The sequence below is a fragment of the Corvus kubaryi genome, unplaced genomic scaffold (assembly GCF_017639235.1).
Source record: "Corvus kubaryi isolate FWS band 111438036 unplaced genomic scaffold, C.kubaryi_AGA036_p1.0 66, whole genome shotgun sequence".
NCBI classification, from domain to species: domain Eukaryota; kingdom Metazoa; phylum Chordata; class Aves; order Passeriformes; family Corvidae; genus Corvus; species Corvus kubaryi.
In genome coordinates this window covers 23,506,385-23,518,658 of record NW_024582054.1, presented here as the reverse complement: position 1 = coordinate 23,518,658, position 12,274 = coordinate 23,506,385, and the positions used below count along the sequence as shown (strand labels likewise).

General features: G+C 39.4%; 1 long non-coding RNA gene across 5 annotated transcripts in view; it reads left to right on the top strand.

The window, feature by feature from the left end:
- The window catches only part of LOC121673929, a 57,205-nt gene that overhangs the window by 22,088 nt on the left and 22,843 nt on the right, over positions 1-12,274 (top strand). For 2 of the 5 annotated variants that reach the window (XR_006019365.1, XR_006019364.1), the window contains exons 1-3: positions 4,983-5,593; positions 7,069-7,176; positions 11,922-11,948. This is a non-coding gene — a long non-coding RNA (uncharacterized LOC121673929). Of the gene's footprint in view, positions 1-4,982; positions 5,594-7,068; positions 7,177-7,798; positions 8,422-11,921; positions 11,949-12,274 lie in introns of those variants that run through there. The other 3 variants (XR_006019361.1, XR_006019363.1, XR_006019362.1) reach the window with 3 other exon arrangements.

The following is a 12,274-nucleotide window of genomic DNA, read 5'->3' as shown; positions in this document are numbered from 1 at the left end:
AAATATTTAAAATCCATCCTAATTGAGGCTCACTTGGTTCACTTTATTTTTAAGGACAATAATTCCTTGTCAGCTACCCTCAAATTACATATTACAAAGTCTTACCATTTTCCCGTGTAGAAGACACAACTCTAGATGAACTTGGTTTTTGTCTGGATTTCCCATCCTCCAATTTCTGATGTGTTTACATGAGGGTATTTTTAGGACTTCATATTTTCCTAGTTTAGTAGCAGCAGAGTGCTGTGAATAGCTTAACAATTCATTGGGACTTTACACTATCTTAACCTGAGAGAGAAGACTCCTAATTATAAACTAAGTACAAACTGCAGCCTTGTCAGAGTGATTTTATTATCCTGATTGCATCAATTTTGACCCTCTATGTGGCTGTGTTTTTTGGGACATCAGGAGTCTAACAACTGAAAACAAGCAGAAGACAGCTGCTTTTGTCTCACAGAAGTCTCTGGATATATTTAGCAATTTAGCCTTAAAAGTAAGCTGTTTTGCTGGTACTATTGTAAGATGCACCGTTTCTCAGTGGGACCCACATGTTTGCCTTAATCTCATAGATTTCTCATTTTTGTTCTTAACCTACTTCCTTTCCAAGAGGTAAGGGAACTTAAGCAGCAGCCGCCAATAGCAAATGAAGTGGGAGGAAGCAAAGAATGAAAAATAGGCTGTGATTTATAAAAAGAATGTAAAAATCTCTGATTATATAATGATGTACAGAATATGCCAGCTACCAAAGAAAACTATGACATCACTGTTAACTTAGAGAGCTCCCTATTTATCACTGCTCTGGCATAAAGACAGCTTCTGAAGTAGTTTGAAACCCATAATCTTTAAGTTACATATTGAGAAATGATCCCTCAGTCCAAACTGAAGTCCAAACTGTAGAAAGAGAGCTTGTTATCTGAGGCAAAGTCATCGATCCCAAGTTAGCTTTTATTTATTCTTGTTTAAATTAGAAAATGAAATGTGATTCAATACAGAGGTAGAAGTTGATGTGGAATGTCCCATGGAGTTTTTGAATTAAGAAAGTAAACTAATGGAAGGTGGATTAAACCAAAAGATTTAGTTGTGAATTAATGTTAAATAATGACCACATACACCAAAGAGTTCTGAAAACCTAATGGCTCTTAGTAGGAGAAAAATCCTTATGTAGAAATATGGGCTTTGGCTCCTGTGGATAAAAGAGCAAGGGTTGGAAAACAGATCTGTATCTTTAAATGATTTCTCTGCTGCTCTGCAAGGACAGAGGGTGGCAGCTGTGACCACTCAGTCCCCATCCTCCTGCTTTGCTGTATTTGCTGCTGCACTGGGAGCCCTCCTGGCCACAGGTGAGCAGCCTTGCCATCTGCAATCCTCAGTAGGCCAATCAAGCTGGCCCTGCATGAGGTAAGATGGATAGTCTCCCCGTGTGCCCTGAACTCCCTCTAAAATTTCAACAGATCAATGTAGCTGTGGTTTTTAATTTCCCCTCCGATTCAGCATTATTTCATGGACTCACACATGCCCTGCAGGACACAGCATCACAGAGCACAGATAAACAGCCACTGAGCCCCGGTGCCCCTTGAGGTGCTGCAGTCACCCTCCAGAGGGGAATGTCACAGTGGCAAGTTCCTTTCCCTGGGTAAACTGACCTCAGGGTTTCCAGGCCAGTTTCAGCTTCAGCTGAGACACAAGAGCAGACACTTCACCTCTATGTTCTGGGGTAAGAGCTCTTATATTTCGTAATAAAACTTATTCCTGTCGCCAAGTGCAGGCACAGAGATCAGAATGGATGGTGGGGCTTCTGCTCTTCCCACTTCTTTTCTGAAGAGGAAACCAATCTATCCTTGCAGTCTTGTGCAGCAGTAATCCATAAATATTTGAGCATAGTGCAGCACCGGGTCCAGCCATAGAAGACATAGAAGACATCCTGAGAGGTGCTCAAACAGCCCTGGGTTCTAAAGTACTCACTGGCTTGCAAAAAAGAAACACTTCCTGAAGGCTACCTGCAGCACAGTCTGCTGCAGAGGTTGTTCGGACACATGTTGGCAGTGTTATGAACAGACTTAAAGAGAGAATACCTCTCTGTCCTTTCTTATTCTTCCCAAAATCTCCTGGTTATGCACAGTGACAGGAGAATGGAGCTTTTTCAGTTTAATTTGTGAGCCAATGGGGCTTATCAGGGAGACAGCACTTACCATGTGGGGAGTACAAACTAAACAGGGCTGCGGGAGGGAATAGATGATGAAAAATATCAAATTTTGATTGGAGTTCTTTAGTAAATTAATAGCCAAAATGTAGTTTTTGATCAATGAAGAATGCCAATATCACTGTTAATTGATATTGGGGTAAAAAATCATAAACTGTGGCCCTTGGAAGGTGATGATAGAGGTCTGCCACTGTGCTTGTAATGCAGCATGCAGTAGCTTTCTGAGGCACAGCACTGGGATCTGTGCATCAGCAGTGCAAATTCTCCCTGGGGGTAAGATCTTCTCAGACCACCACTGCAGAGGGAGACAGAAAAGATGAGGCAAAACACAAGTGCATGCTCTGTAGAAGCAAACAGACCTGGGAGAGAACTGCTCACACCTCTCTGCATCAATCATTCATGGTAATTCCTTCCTAGCAGCAGAGAGATGAGAGACCATGACACAGAAGATGCTTCAGCATGTAACTGTAGGCATGTGAGCAGTAGTCTTGTTGGGAGTGATTCCATGTGGGTTTCACAAACACACACCCCTGAGCCTGTTCCACTGCTCCTTGTGTGGTGCTTGTATGGTCAGTGACTACAGTGTCACAGAGACTGGGAGAGAATGGGCAGAGGAGGAGCTGCCTCCCCGGCTTCCACACACAGGTGCTTCACAGTGGACATGAACTTCTCTAGTTCAGGAGGCGTGAGGTAGAAAATGTCTCTCTCAAAGCTCACTCAATATCAGTGGATGTCTTTCCATTCTGTAATGTCTTTCTGTCCATCCTGCAAATGATAGGTACAGCTGCTACCTCAACAGACCTTTGACAAAGCATGGGAGAGGTCCTGTGTTGGCTGGTTATTGAGAATAGGAACCCCCTTGGCAAATCTGTATGTGCCTAGGCATGATAAAGCAGTATCTGTGTAAAAAGGCTCAGTGGATGGCAGCAAAGGAGATGATACTTCATCACTTTAGCTCTGGTTCAGGTGTTGGACATCCTGTGCAGAAGCTAATATGTTCTTTTCCAGTGGCAGGTGATATGAGAAGAGAACAGGCTAAGCTGCTACTTTCATCAGTGAAAAAAAAAAAGAATTCAAGGCCTGACTCTGGGTAGCTCTGTGCCCTTTCTTTCCCTCAAAATGTACTGGTTGAAGACTCTCTTTTCTTCCCACGCTAAAAGCAATATCTGTCCTTGGGTAGCTGGCACTAGCTGACATTGCTCTGTGGAGAGATGTGATAGGGACAGTTATGAGACTGGGATAAGTGAATTCCTCATTCCTATTGGGAAAGAAGAAGATGAATACATTTAGTTTTACTCAGGAAAAGGGCCTTTCATTAGTTATATAGACCTGAGGTGGATCTAACTTAATTTTACTGATAAGAGGAGAATAAAAGCAGGTGAAGATGGGATGACCTAAATGCATAGAGCAAGGATTGGCTTTATGTTAATTGGGATGAGAGCATGGAGTCTAAAATTGTCATGTGAAGGCAGATTGAATTAATTTTTTGAGAGGAGGTATTAATTATTGAGTTGTGGGCAGAAGAAATCATTTACTTATTAAAGCTCTGTGTATCTGGAGTTGGTTCTTGGAATGAAGATAATACATGCAGTTGACTTGTTCCACTGGGACTGCATGTAAGGCTTTGATAACCACTGCCTGACTGGATGAGATGCAGCCATGGTTAGACAGATAACCCGAGAACCAGATCAAACTGTAGAGCCCAGATTCTTATCTCAAATACTTGTCAACCATATCCCTCTGTTTTGACCAGCTATGCATATTTAAATTCAAGCTTCCAGCTGCTTTGATTGGATGGGAAGGTTCCTCATCCATGGGAAAATATTGTCCTGTTTTTCCTGGGTAATTAAAATCAAGTGGTCAGTTTAATGAGGAATGAGATATGGAGTTCCCTTTAGTTTCAACTGTTCTTATTTAAATACTTGCTCAAATAAAAATAGGGGCAATGACTTTCTGTTTTAGAGAAAAATGATCTCTGAGGTTCCCAAAAGGACTGCCAGTAGTGTCACATTTTCTGGAAATTTGGCTCCTTATGGTTTTCTCTTACAAATATGATCTGATATTTAAAGTATCTTGGCAAGAGGCCATTTGCCATCTTTGATCTGGATCCTGATATGTAATTTAAACACACCCAAATGTATGAAGCAGTTACCCACTTCAGACAGGATTTGCAAATGAAACTACAGGTACTGACAGCATTTTTTACTCTGAACTATCTATGCTGGGACAGAAGAAGTTAGTAGGTAAAGGGCCATCACCTGCAAACACGTCTGGAAGAAAATTCAAATTTTGATTTTGAAAGACCACCCAAAACCCCCCACTTTGTGCAAATTATCTGAATTTAAAGTCAAGTGTAACACTGCTACAGGCTTCAACTTGCCTGAGGGTTGTATCGGACAAAGTCACTGAGAAAGCTGTTTGTGTAAAAAGAAGGGGGGGAAGAATAAGAAGAGGTATATATTTCTCTTTCTCTCTCCCTATTTTTTGTTGATTATCTGCAAGTGATTTGCATCCTAACTATGCGTTGCAGAATTTACCTGGTGTAGCAGATTACTGCTCTGCTTCTCTGCAAACAGCACCCATGAAGGAGCATCAGTCACACACAGGATCCAGCAAACACGAGGGGTGTCAGGGAAGGCATCAGCTGAATTTCACACTAGTATGTTGGGAGTGCTGTGGCTTGCACTGCAGAGTGGGCTCAGGGAGCACAAACTGGGTTTCTTTCAGATGAAATTAATATAGAAGTTGTGCTCTGCAATCACACCTAATGCATTCCACTTGTTAATGCACATCAAGTCCATGGGACCAGACTAGAATTAATTTGACGTAACCCCCAAAAAGATACATTGTGGACACGAGGTCCTTAGTACCAATTATGCACTATATCTGTTTATTCCTATGCACCAGCTACTTGCAAATATGGTCTAAGCCAAAGAGGCACATTGAAGGATGCCATAAAAAAATAGCTGAAGGAACTGTATTTCCACACGCACATTATTATTTATAATTTGCACTGAAGCACTATGTAACCCTAAATCCCCCATTGTGCAAGGTGTTAGATACTAACACAGAACAAGAAGATGGTTCCTTCCCCTGAAGAATTAAAACCTGGAAATATTTTGGGATGGAGCTTTGCCTCACAATCCAGCCTGACATGTTCCCAGGTGCTGTTCTGGCATAAGAAAGCTGTAAATTCAGTCATGCAACTTAGCTCTGGGAAGGAGGTGGGACTGGGGAGAGGAGTGTAAGATTTCACAATGCTCACTTTTCCTTGTGTCTTCACTGGGTTGAAATGGATGGAAAAAAGCCAATAGCCAGCAGAAAGTGGAGGCTGAGGGAATACAGTACTGAACCAATATCCTGGTGACTTATGACCTTCCTGGGACACTGTGAAGAGTAAGTGAGTGACAGATTATCTGCTGACCTGTGGGATAGCTCATTTGCTTTTGTTCAAGCAGCAGTTTTTCTGTAGAACTGTAGATCCGATATATTTCTCTGTTGAACTGAGCTACCTTACTGCTAAATAAATATGTCAGTCAGCAATGACACAAGTTAGTTTCTCTGGTGGGAGGTGTTTGTCTCACTCCAAAGGGGAGCCTGAGAGGATGCACTGTGGAAGTTAGGAGGCAGGGACCCTAGGGCAAAACAGAGAGCGAGTCAAACTGACAGTGGGGGCAGGCTGCAGAGCTACCTGGAGGTATTTGCATGCCACAAATGGACCTGTGATTTCTGACTCTTTGTAGGATTTTCTTTACTATTCTTTCCTTAAAGTTTGGACAAGTTTATGGTTCCTGCACTGAGGCTAGTCCTTCTCTCCTGGGGTCTCGTCAAATTTAAAAGCTGTACTATTCTTTTTCATAAAAAAAACCCCAAAACCCTACAAAACACAAACCATAAAGCTCCTTATACTGTCCCCCTTCACAGATATGTTTGACATGATCCTTCATTTGCCTACACCTGTTTAATGTTTATTTTTGTGAGATAACCCGTTCTGCTTTAGAAGTCTGATCTGTTAAAACTGGACTAAGATCATGATGCAGGAGTGTCCAGCAGAGGACTGAGGAGGATGGTCTGGCATGCTCTGTCTTAGTGTAACAACCACTTCCACTGGTTATACTTAAATTTTAAATTATTTTCATTTGTACCATTGGAACTGTAAAGTTAATGTTTGCAGCAGAAATGGGAAGGCTACACAGAAGCTAATATTGCCAGTTTTTTTCAGAAAACAGTATTTCAGAAATCACAATTCTACTGGCTTGCTTTGATGTGAATTAACAGTGAATATTCATGGTCAGGCATATTTTGTGATCACAGACACAAAACATGGGGAGTAAAGCCCTGTACCACTTCTGACCTTGCAAGGGATCCAGTAACAACAACAAGGAAGAGTAAAAAAACATTTCTCTCCCCAGTACTGATTGCCTCAGTCTTGCCCTCTTAATAAGCATTTAAATAATGTAAATGTGAAGGGTGGTGCAGGAGAGAGAAAGGGGGGGTGCACACAAACGTTTCTGACTTTTCTTTTTCCCCTGAACACTGATTCCATTGCATAATTATATGGGTTGGCTTGAAAGAATGAAACCCAGTTCAAAATGTATGAGTTCATTTTTATGTTCTACTGAGAAAATTTATTCAGTGTGACTGCTCAGTAGCGAGAGCAGTAAAACACCTTAATCCCTGGTTGAAGAAAGGTAATACCTTGACAGATGTGTGCCTCCTACTTTCCTTGCGGCCATGTTTCAACAACAAACCTTTATTTCTGCTTCTCGGCTGTAGCAGAAAAAAAAAATGAGCGGAGCAATAAAGCAGTCAGACAAATCTCAGGAGCCAGGCGGCAATGCAATAGTAATGACAGATTTTTAATGTGGCAGGAGAGATTGACAGGAAAATGTCTTCAGAGCAAACGCACGCCAGATGGAATGAAAACGGTTTATTGGAGTATGGAGGTGCTGCTGAACTGAATAGAGGGCGGGTTTAAGGTGGGTGTTTTATCTGCTTCAAGTAAACAACAACAACCAAAGAAAAAAAAATTCCACTCACCAGGTATTGCCTTAGACCGGTCTTTGCACCGAGGGGATATTTTTTGTTTGTTTGTTTATTTGGGTTTTTTTCTACAGCACTGCACCAGAGAAAAACTTTAAAGTCAAAAGTTCAGTCATTACACGCACTGCACAAAAGGAGAAGGCAAACTGGTTTGGTCTCAGCTTTTTTCATTGTTTGCCTCTCTTCCCTCCTTCTCCCCCATCTCTCCCCCTTAATCTGAAGGAATTTCTCACTCACTAGAACAGATAAAGATGTTTTGATGTGCTTTCAGATAAATCAGAATGATTTTTTTTTTTCAAAAAGAGAACGAGTAAGAAAAAAAATAATTCCAGCTGATAGAGTAGCTATCAAATCTAGGACAGAAGAAGAAGAAGCCTACACTAAAAAACCTATAAAAGCCAATATAGCTGTTTCTATATCAAGAAGAACAACATCATTGTGTCTTTTTCAACTGAGTAAACTTAACTTGCATGCTCTTAGTAATGATAATAAAGTCAAATTCAGCCTTACATCTCACAAGAAAACATAACTCTGAAATATTTCATACCCTCCATACAGAGCAAAGGCAGGAAAACAGCCATAAATGGGAAGAAATGGCATAAAAGAAAGGAAGAAAATACAACTCTAAACTGTGAATCTCCCTGACATCTTTTCATTATCAGCCTAGTCAATGAAGAATGCCACAAAGGAAAGGACAGCATCATATTATTGAAACATGCTGGTCTGGGGTTTTTTTGAAGGATGCACTTGTATATTCTCTGTGGGTAGATTTTTTTATTTCATTATATCTGCTATTATTAACGCTCTGTAATTGTGTTTTACATGCAGGGCTTGGATTAAGTGTTTTGCCTGTATCATATGCATTTGTACCGTTCTTTTTAGAGTTTTTTCAGAGCTTTTTTCCTTATGCAAACACATCAGAGAGAAGCCATTGAGTTACCTCCTTTATTTGTATTATACTTTAAAACAAAACAAACCCACCCTTTTTATCTTTGACAACATGCTTCTTTTTTGCTAAGGAATATTTATTTAGACAGTAAAAAGATGTTATGGTTCTTTCCACTAGTAGAAGTGTATGCACTGAATATGCTCCAATGTAATTTGCAGAAAGTGAGGAAAACACTCTGGAAAAGTAAGCAGGGAGTTTTGCCATGTAGTTTCATCTGATAACTACAATACTACGATAACAAAGCTTTAGGCAATATGCTTAAAAATGACAGGAAAAGTAACTGGCTAAGTGTTGTAATGATCCTTTTATATTACATATTTTATAAATTTACTGATTGCTCAGAAAATAGGTCTTTTTTTTCCATGTTTTGTCTTGTTCAGAATCCTGCTATAAAGTTCCATTTAACTCTCCTTTTGTATTAGTCCTGACAGAGCTATAAAAATTGCTTGTATAATTCTTATGGTCTTTGGGGTTTTGTTTCAATTTCCTTAGCATGTGGCTAAATATTGGCATGCAGGCTGTTCACCACAATGCAAGAGAAAATATTTTTATATTTAAAAAACGTTTAACTGGTTAAATCATTTGTCCATATAAAGAATGACACAATGCCAAAAATAACACAGATAGACAAAGTAATGAAGGGCTGGTAAGTGATATTGTGTATATTATTTCCTTGTACTCAAATGTAACTCAATTATTGGTGAATGTAACTTTTTCTGGTTGGGTTGAAGCTGTTTTGTAAGTCAGTCCTGCAAAGGACATCACGTCACTAGTAGCTGTTTTTTTAGAAAACAAAAAAGTTGAAAGAAATTTTCAGTTTATTTTAGAATCTGTTTTACTAGCTTTAAATACTCTCCAAAATTAAACTCCGAATGAATATTAAAGCAATGTTGAAGATAAAACTTGACACAACAGGATGTGATGGCTGCCATTCTGTCCTTAAACCACCTTTTTGCAACACATAATACAGAATATTAATCAGTGTTTTAAAGCTGTGGCAGTTCCTAGAGACACAATGACAAGTTAGGGACAGAACATCCAGCTTAACTGTGAATAGCATTGCCTTATTCTGCACCAGAATCCTCATATCGTTTAAAAATAGATTTTACTGTGTCATCAGCTCCATTCTGGTATCACTAGTAAACTGCACGAGGTATAAAATCTGCAGTGGAAATTGTACCAGCACAGACACCAAAGTTGCCATCGGTAGTGTGCAATAGCTTGAGTTTTCATTTCAGAAGACACTGAATACTGACTTTCAACCTCAAAAATTTTTTTTATTCCTAAAATCATACCAAGTTTGTCAGCATGCTCTCACGCATCCCCGCACTGTGGAATTTTGATAATGTATGTCCTAACCGCTTAATTGATTGATTAGCTTACTGCAGCTTTCTGAGGCACCAAATTTATCTTTAATAGCCGGAGTCAGGCACGGCAGGCAATCGAGGGGGGGGTCCCTTGGCGTCGATTTGCTCTTAACTGGAAAGTCATTACCACTTAATACATGTAGATTGTGTTGAAAGAAAATTATGTGTAATGAAATGAGGGAAAAATTAGTGGAGTGTTATGGGCGAAAGCAGATGTTACGGAGGAATTATGCTAGCAGAGATAATCACCTTCGCTAGCATTGTGTGTGCTGGGGTGTTAACTCAGGGAGAGAGTTGGTGAGAGAGCTAAATAAATGCATTGATTTACACAGATCCACTTTTCAAACTACAGTATATGACTAGTACACACGTCTACAAACACATCCATATATATACACGCACATATAGACATGCTCAGGGCTGAACTTTTATATTTCTGACGCTCTTTTTTAGCTATTTTCCAGTTACTCACACTATATTCAGAAGTCCTAGCTGGAAGCACAGGGAAGTAGCTGTTGATTTGCATAGTATTGTGAAGATGAGAATAATATCCAAGGGCAGAAGTACTCATATAAGCATTAAGATGAGACCTTGTATGCTTCAAACTCTGGACAACCTCTCCTGAGAGAAAACTCATGAATTTGAGAAAGGTCTTTGAGGGGTAGCACCAGATATTTTAGAAACTATAAAAGTGAAATAAATAACAATTGCAAAAAAATTATAGAGACACAGAATGTTGTGCCTTTACTTAAACAGCCTGTAAATAAAGGAGATAGAAGAAAATAAGGGAAAGATTAAATCTTTCTTTTAATGCAAGTTAGGAACATGTTTTAAGGTAGTAGTTTTGCAGACAGTCAATAACAATAACACTCAGAATCAGGACAAGGAAGGGAAGAGAGATGTCACAGATTTTATTTTTAATGCATTTAAAAACCCTGTAAATTAACCTTTCACCTGTGGGCATCTCCCTGTCCTTTTCCAGCCATGACTGATATATATTCTTGATTATATTTCTAATATCCCAGCATGCAAGGTCACTATTAATTTTTATCTTGGGTTTATCTATTTCATATAACATGTGTTTGGATTTAGAATTATCTCTGTTTTATCACCCATTTCATAATAAAAATGTGGTCTCAGGAAGATATTAGTTTGCAAAATTCACTATGAAAACCATTGACAATTAGGGTTTCCTCATATATCGTTCTGTTCCTTTGCTACTAAATGAGTCTTTACGAGTATAGTTATTGCTGGTGATAATAATACAAATTTTAAAAATTAAAAAAAAAAAAAAGACTGAAGGTTTTATATTCCCAGTATTACCATTCAGAGATAGGAGGTTAGCAAAAAGACTGTCAATTTTCTGTCACTATATTAATGAGTTAAAGAAATGCAGCCAGCCCCTCATGAATCAATTGGAAAACTATGATGAATGTTTCAATAATTAAGAGAATAATTAAATTGCTGAATGTAAGATGGCACTAAATGAAATAGCTTTCGTAACAGCAGCATATTGCTGTTTATAAATACAAAGAGCCACGTTAAACTAATGCAGAGTCCAGCTCAGATTTATCTGCCTGTCTTTAACAGGCTGTGGGCCCAATCCTGCAGAAGCCCACCCTACAGACAATGTCCCTCCTGCCTTAACCCTGTGCACAAGGGCAATAATGGTGTGTGAAAAGCTGAGCACAGGCAGGGATCTGCTGCTCCATCAGAGCCTCTCTGTGTACCTAGAGCCTCCCCACCTGCACACTGCGACGTGGCCACCATCGCGCTGCCTCAGCGATAAGCAGCTAAACTTAAACAGATAACGAAGCCAGGGAATTCGCAGTTAAAGCTGACACTCTGATGGTAGCATGCATGATGCCTGTGGAAATATTTTTAAAAGGTGATATGTGTTAAAGGTGAACTGTAAAGCTGGAGTGAAAATTATGTTAAGTTCAGAAATATGTCCTGAATCTCTCAACTATCAGGCAAGTTTTACTGTAGCTTTCAAAATTCTCTTTTCTCCTGTACAATAATCTGGCAGTTTCTCCTTTGATAAGGACATTCCCAAACATAACTTTGTGTGATATAACACATACCAGAACCTAGGATGCTAAAAACAAGACATCCTAGAAAATTGTCCTTCAAACCAGGGTGTCTCAAAGCAATGCACATATTTTAAAAATATATTATTTGGAAGGAAAAGTGTAAACCATTCCCTAAGCTAGAAAACTTTTATAAATCTTGGTGGGGGGGAGGAGTGGGTGGGTAATAGGTGAAGTAATTAACTGGTATGTACTTGTATTTTGTTTTGAAAGCATGTCACAGCTTTTTTTTTTTTTTTTTTTTTTTTTTTTTTTTGCTGCTGCTGGAATATCAGCATGTTTAAGGAGACCCTACAAATAAGGTAGGGTCATTTCAGGTGCAAAATTTAACCAAATGCATTTTGTTTTCCTGCCTATTAAGATCTTAAAGTGTGTTTTTTACTGCCCCATCTTTCTCATGTCCCTGTTTCACAGTTTGGGTTTTTTCCTTCTCTCTTTTCCCCACTCACTTCTTCCATTCACATATCTCCTTCTGTTTCACCATACACCAGGCCCTAGCTCTCCTTGCAGTGGGGGTAGGTTTTTTTGCTTGTGGGATAAGTCTATGGAAGGAAATTTTCTATACAGTTCTGAGTTAGCCCCTCTTTGGAGCTCAATCATCATGTCAGGCACAATTTCACCATCTTCT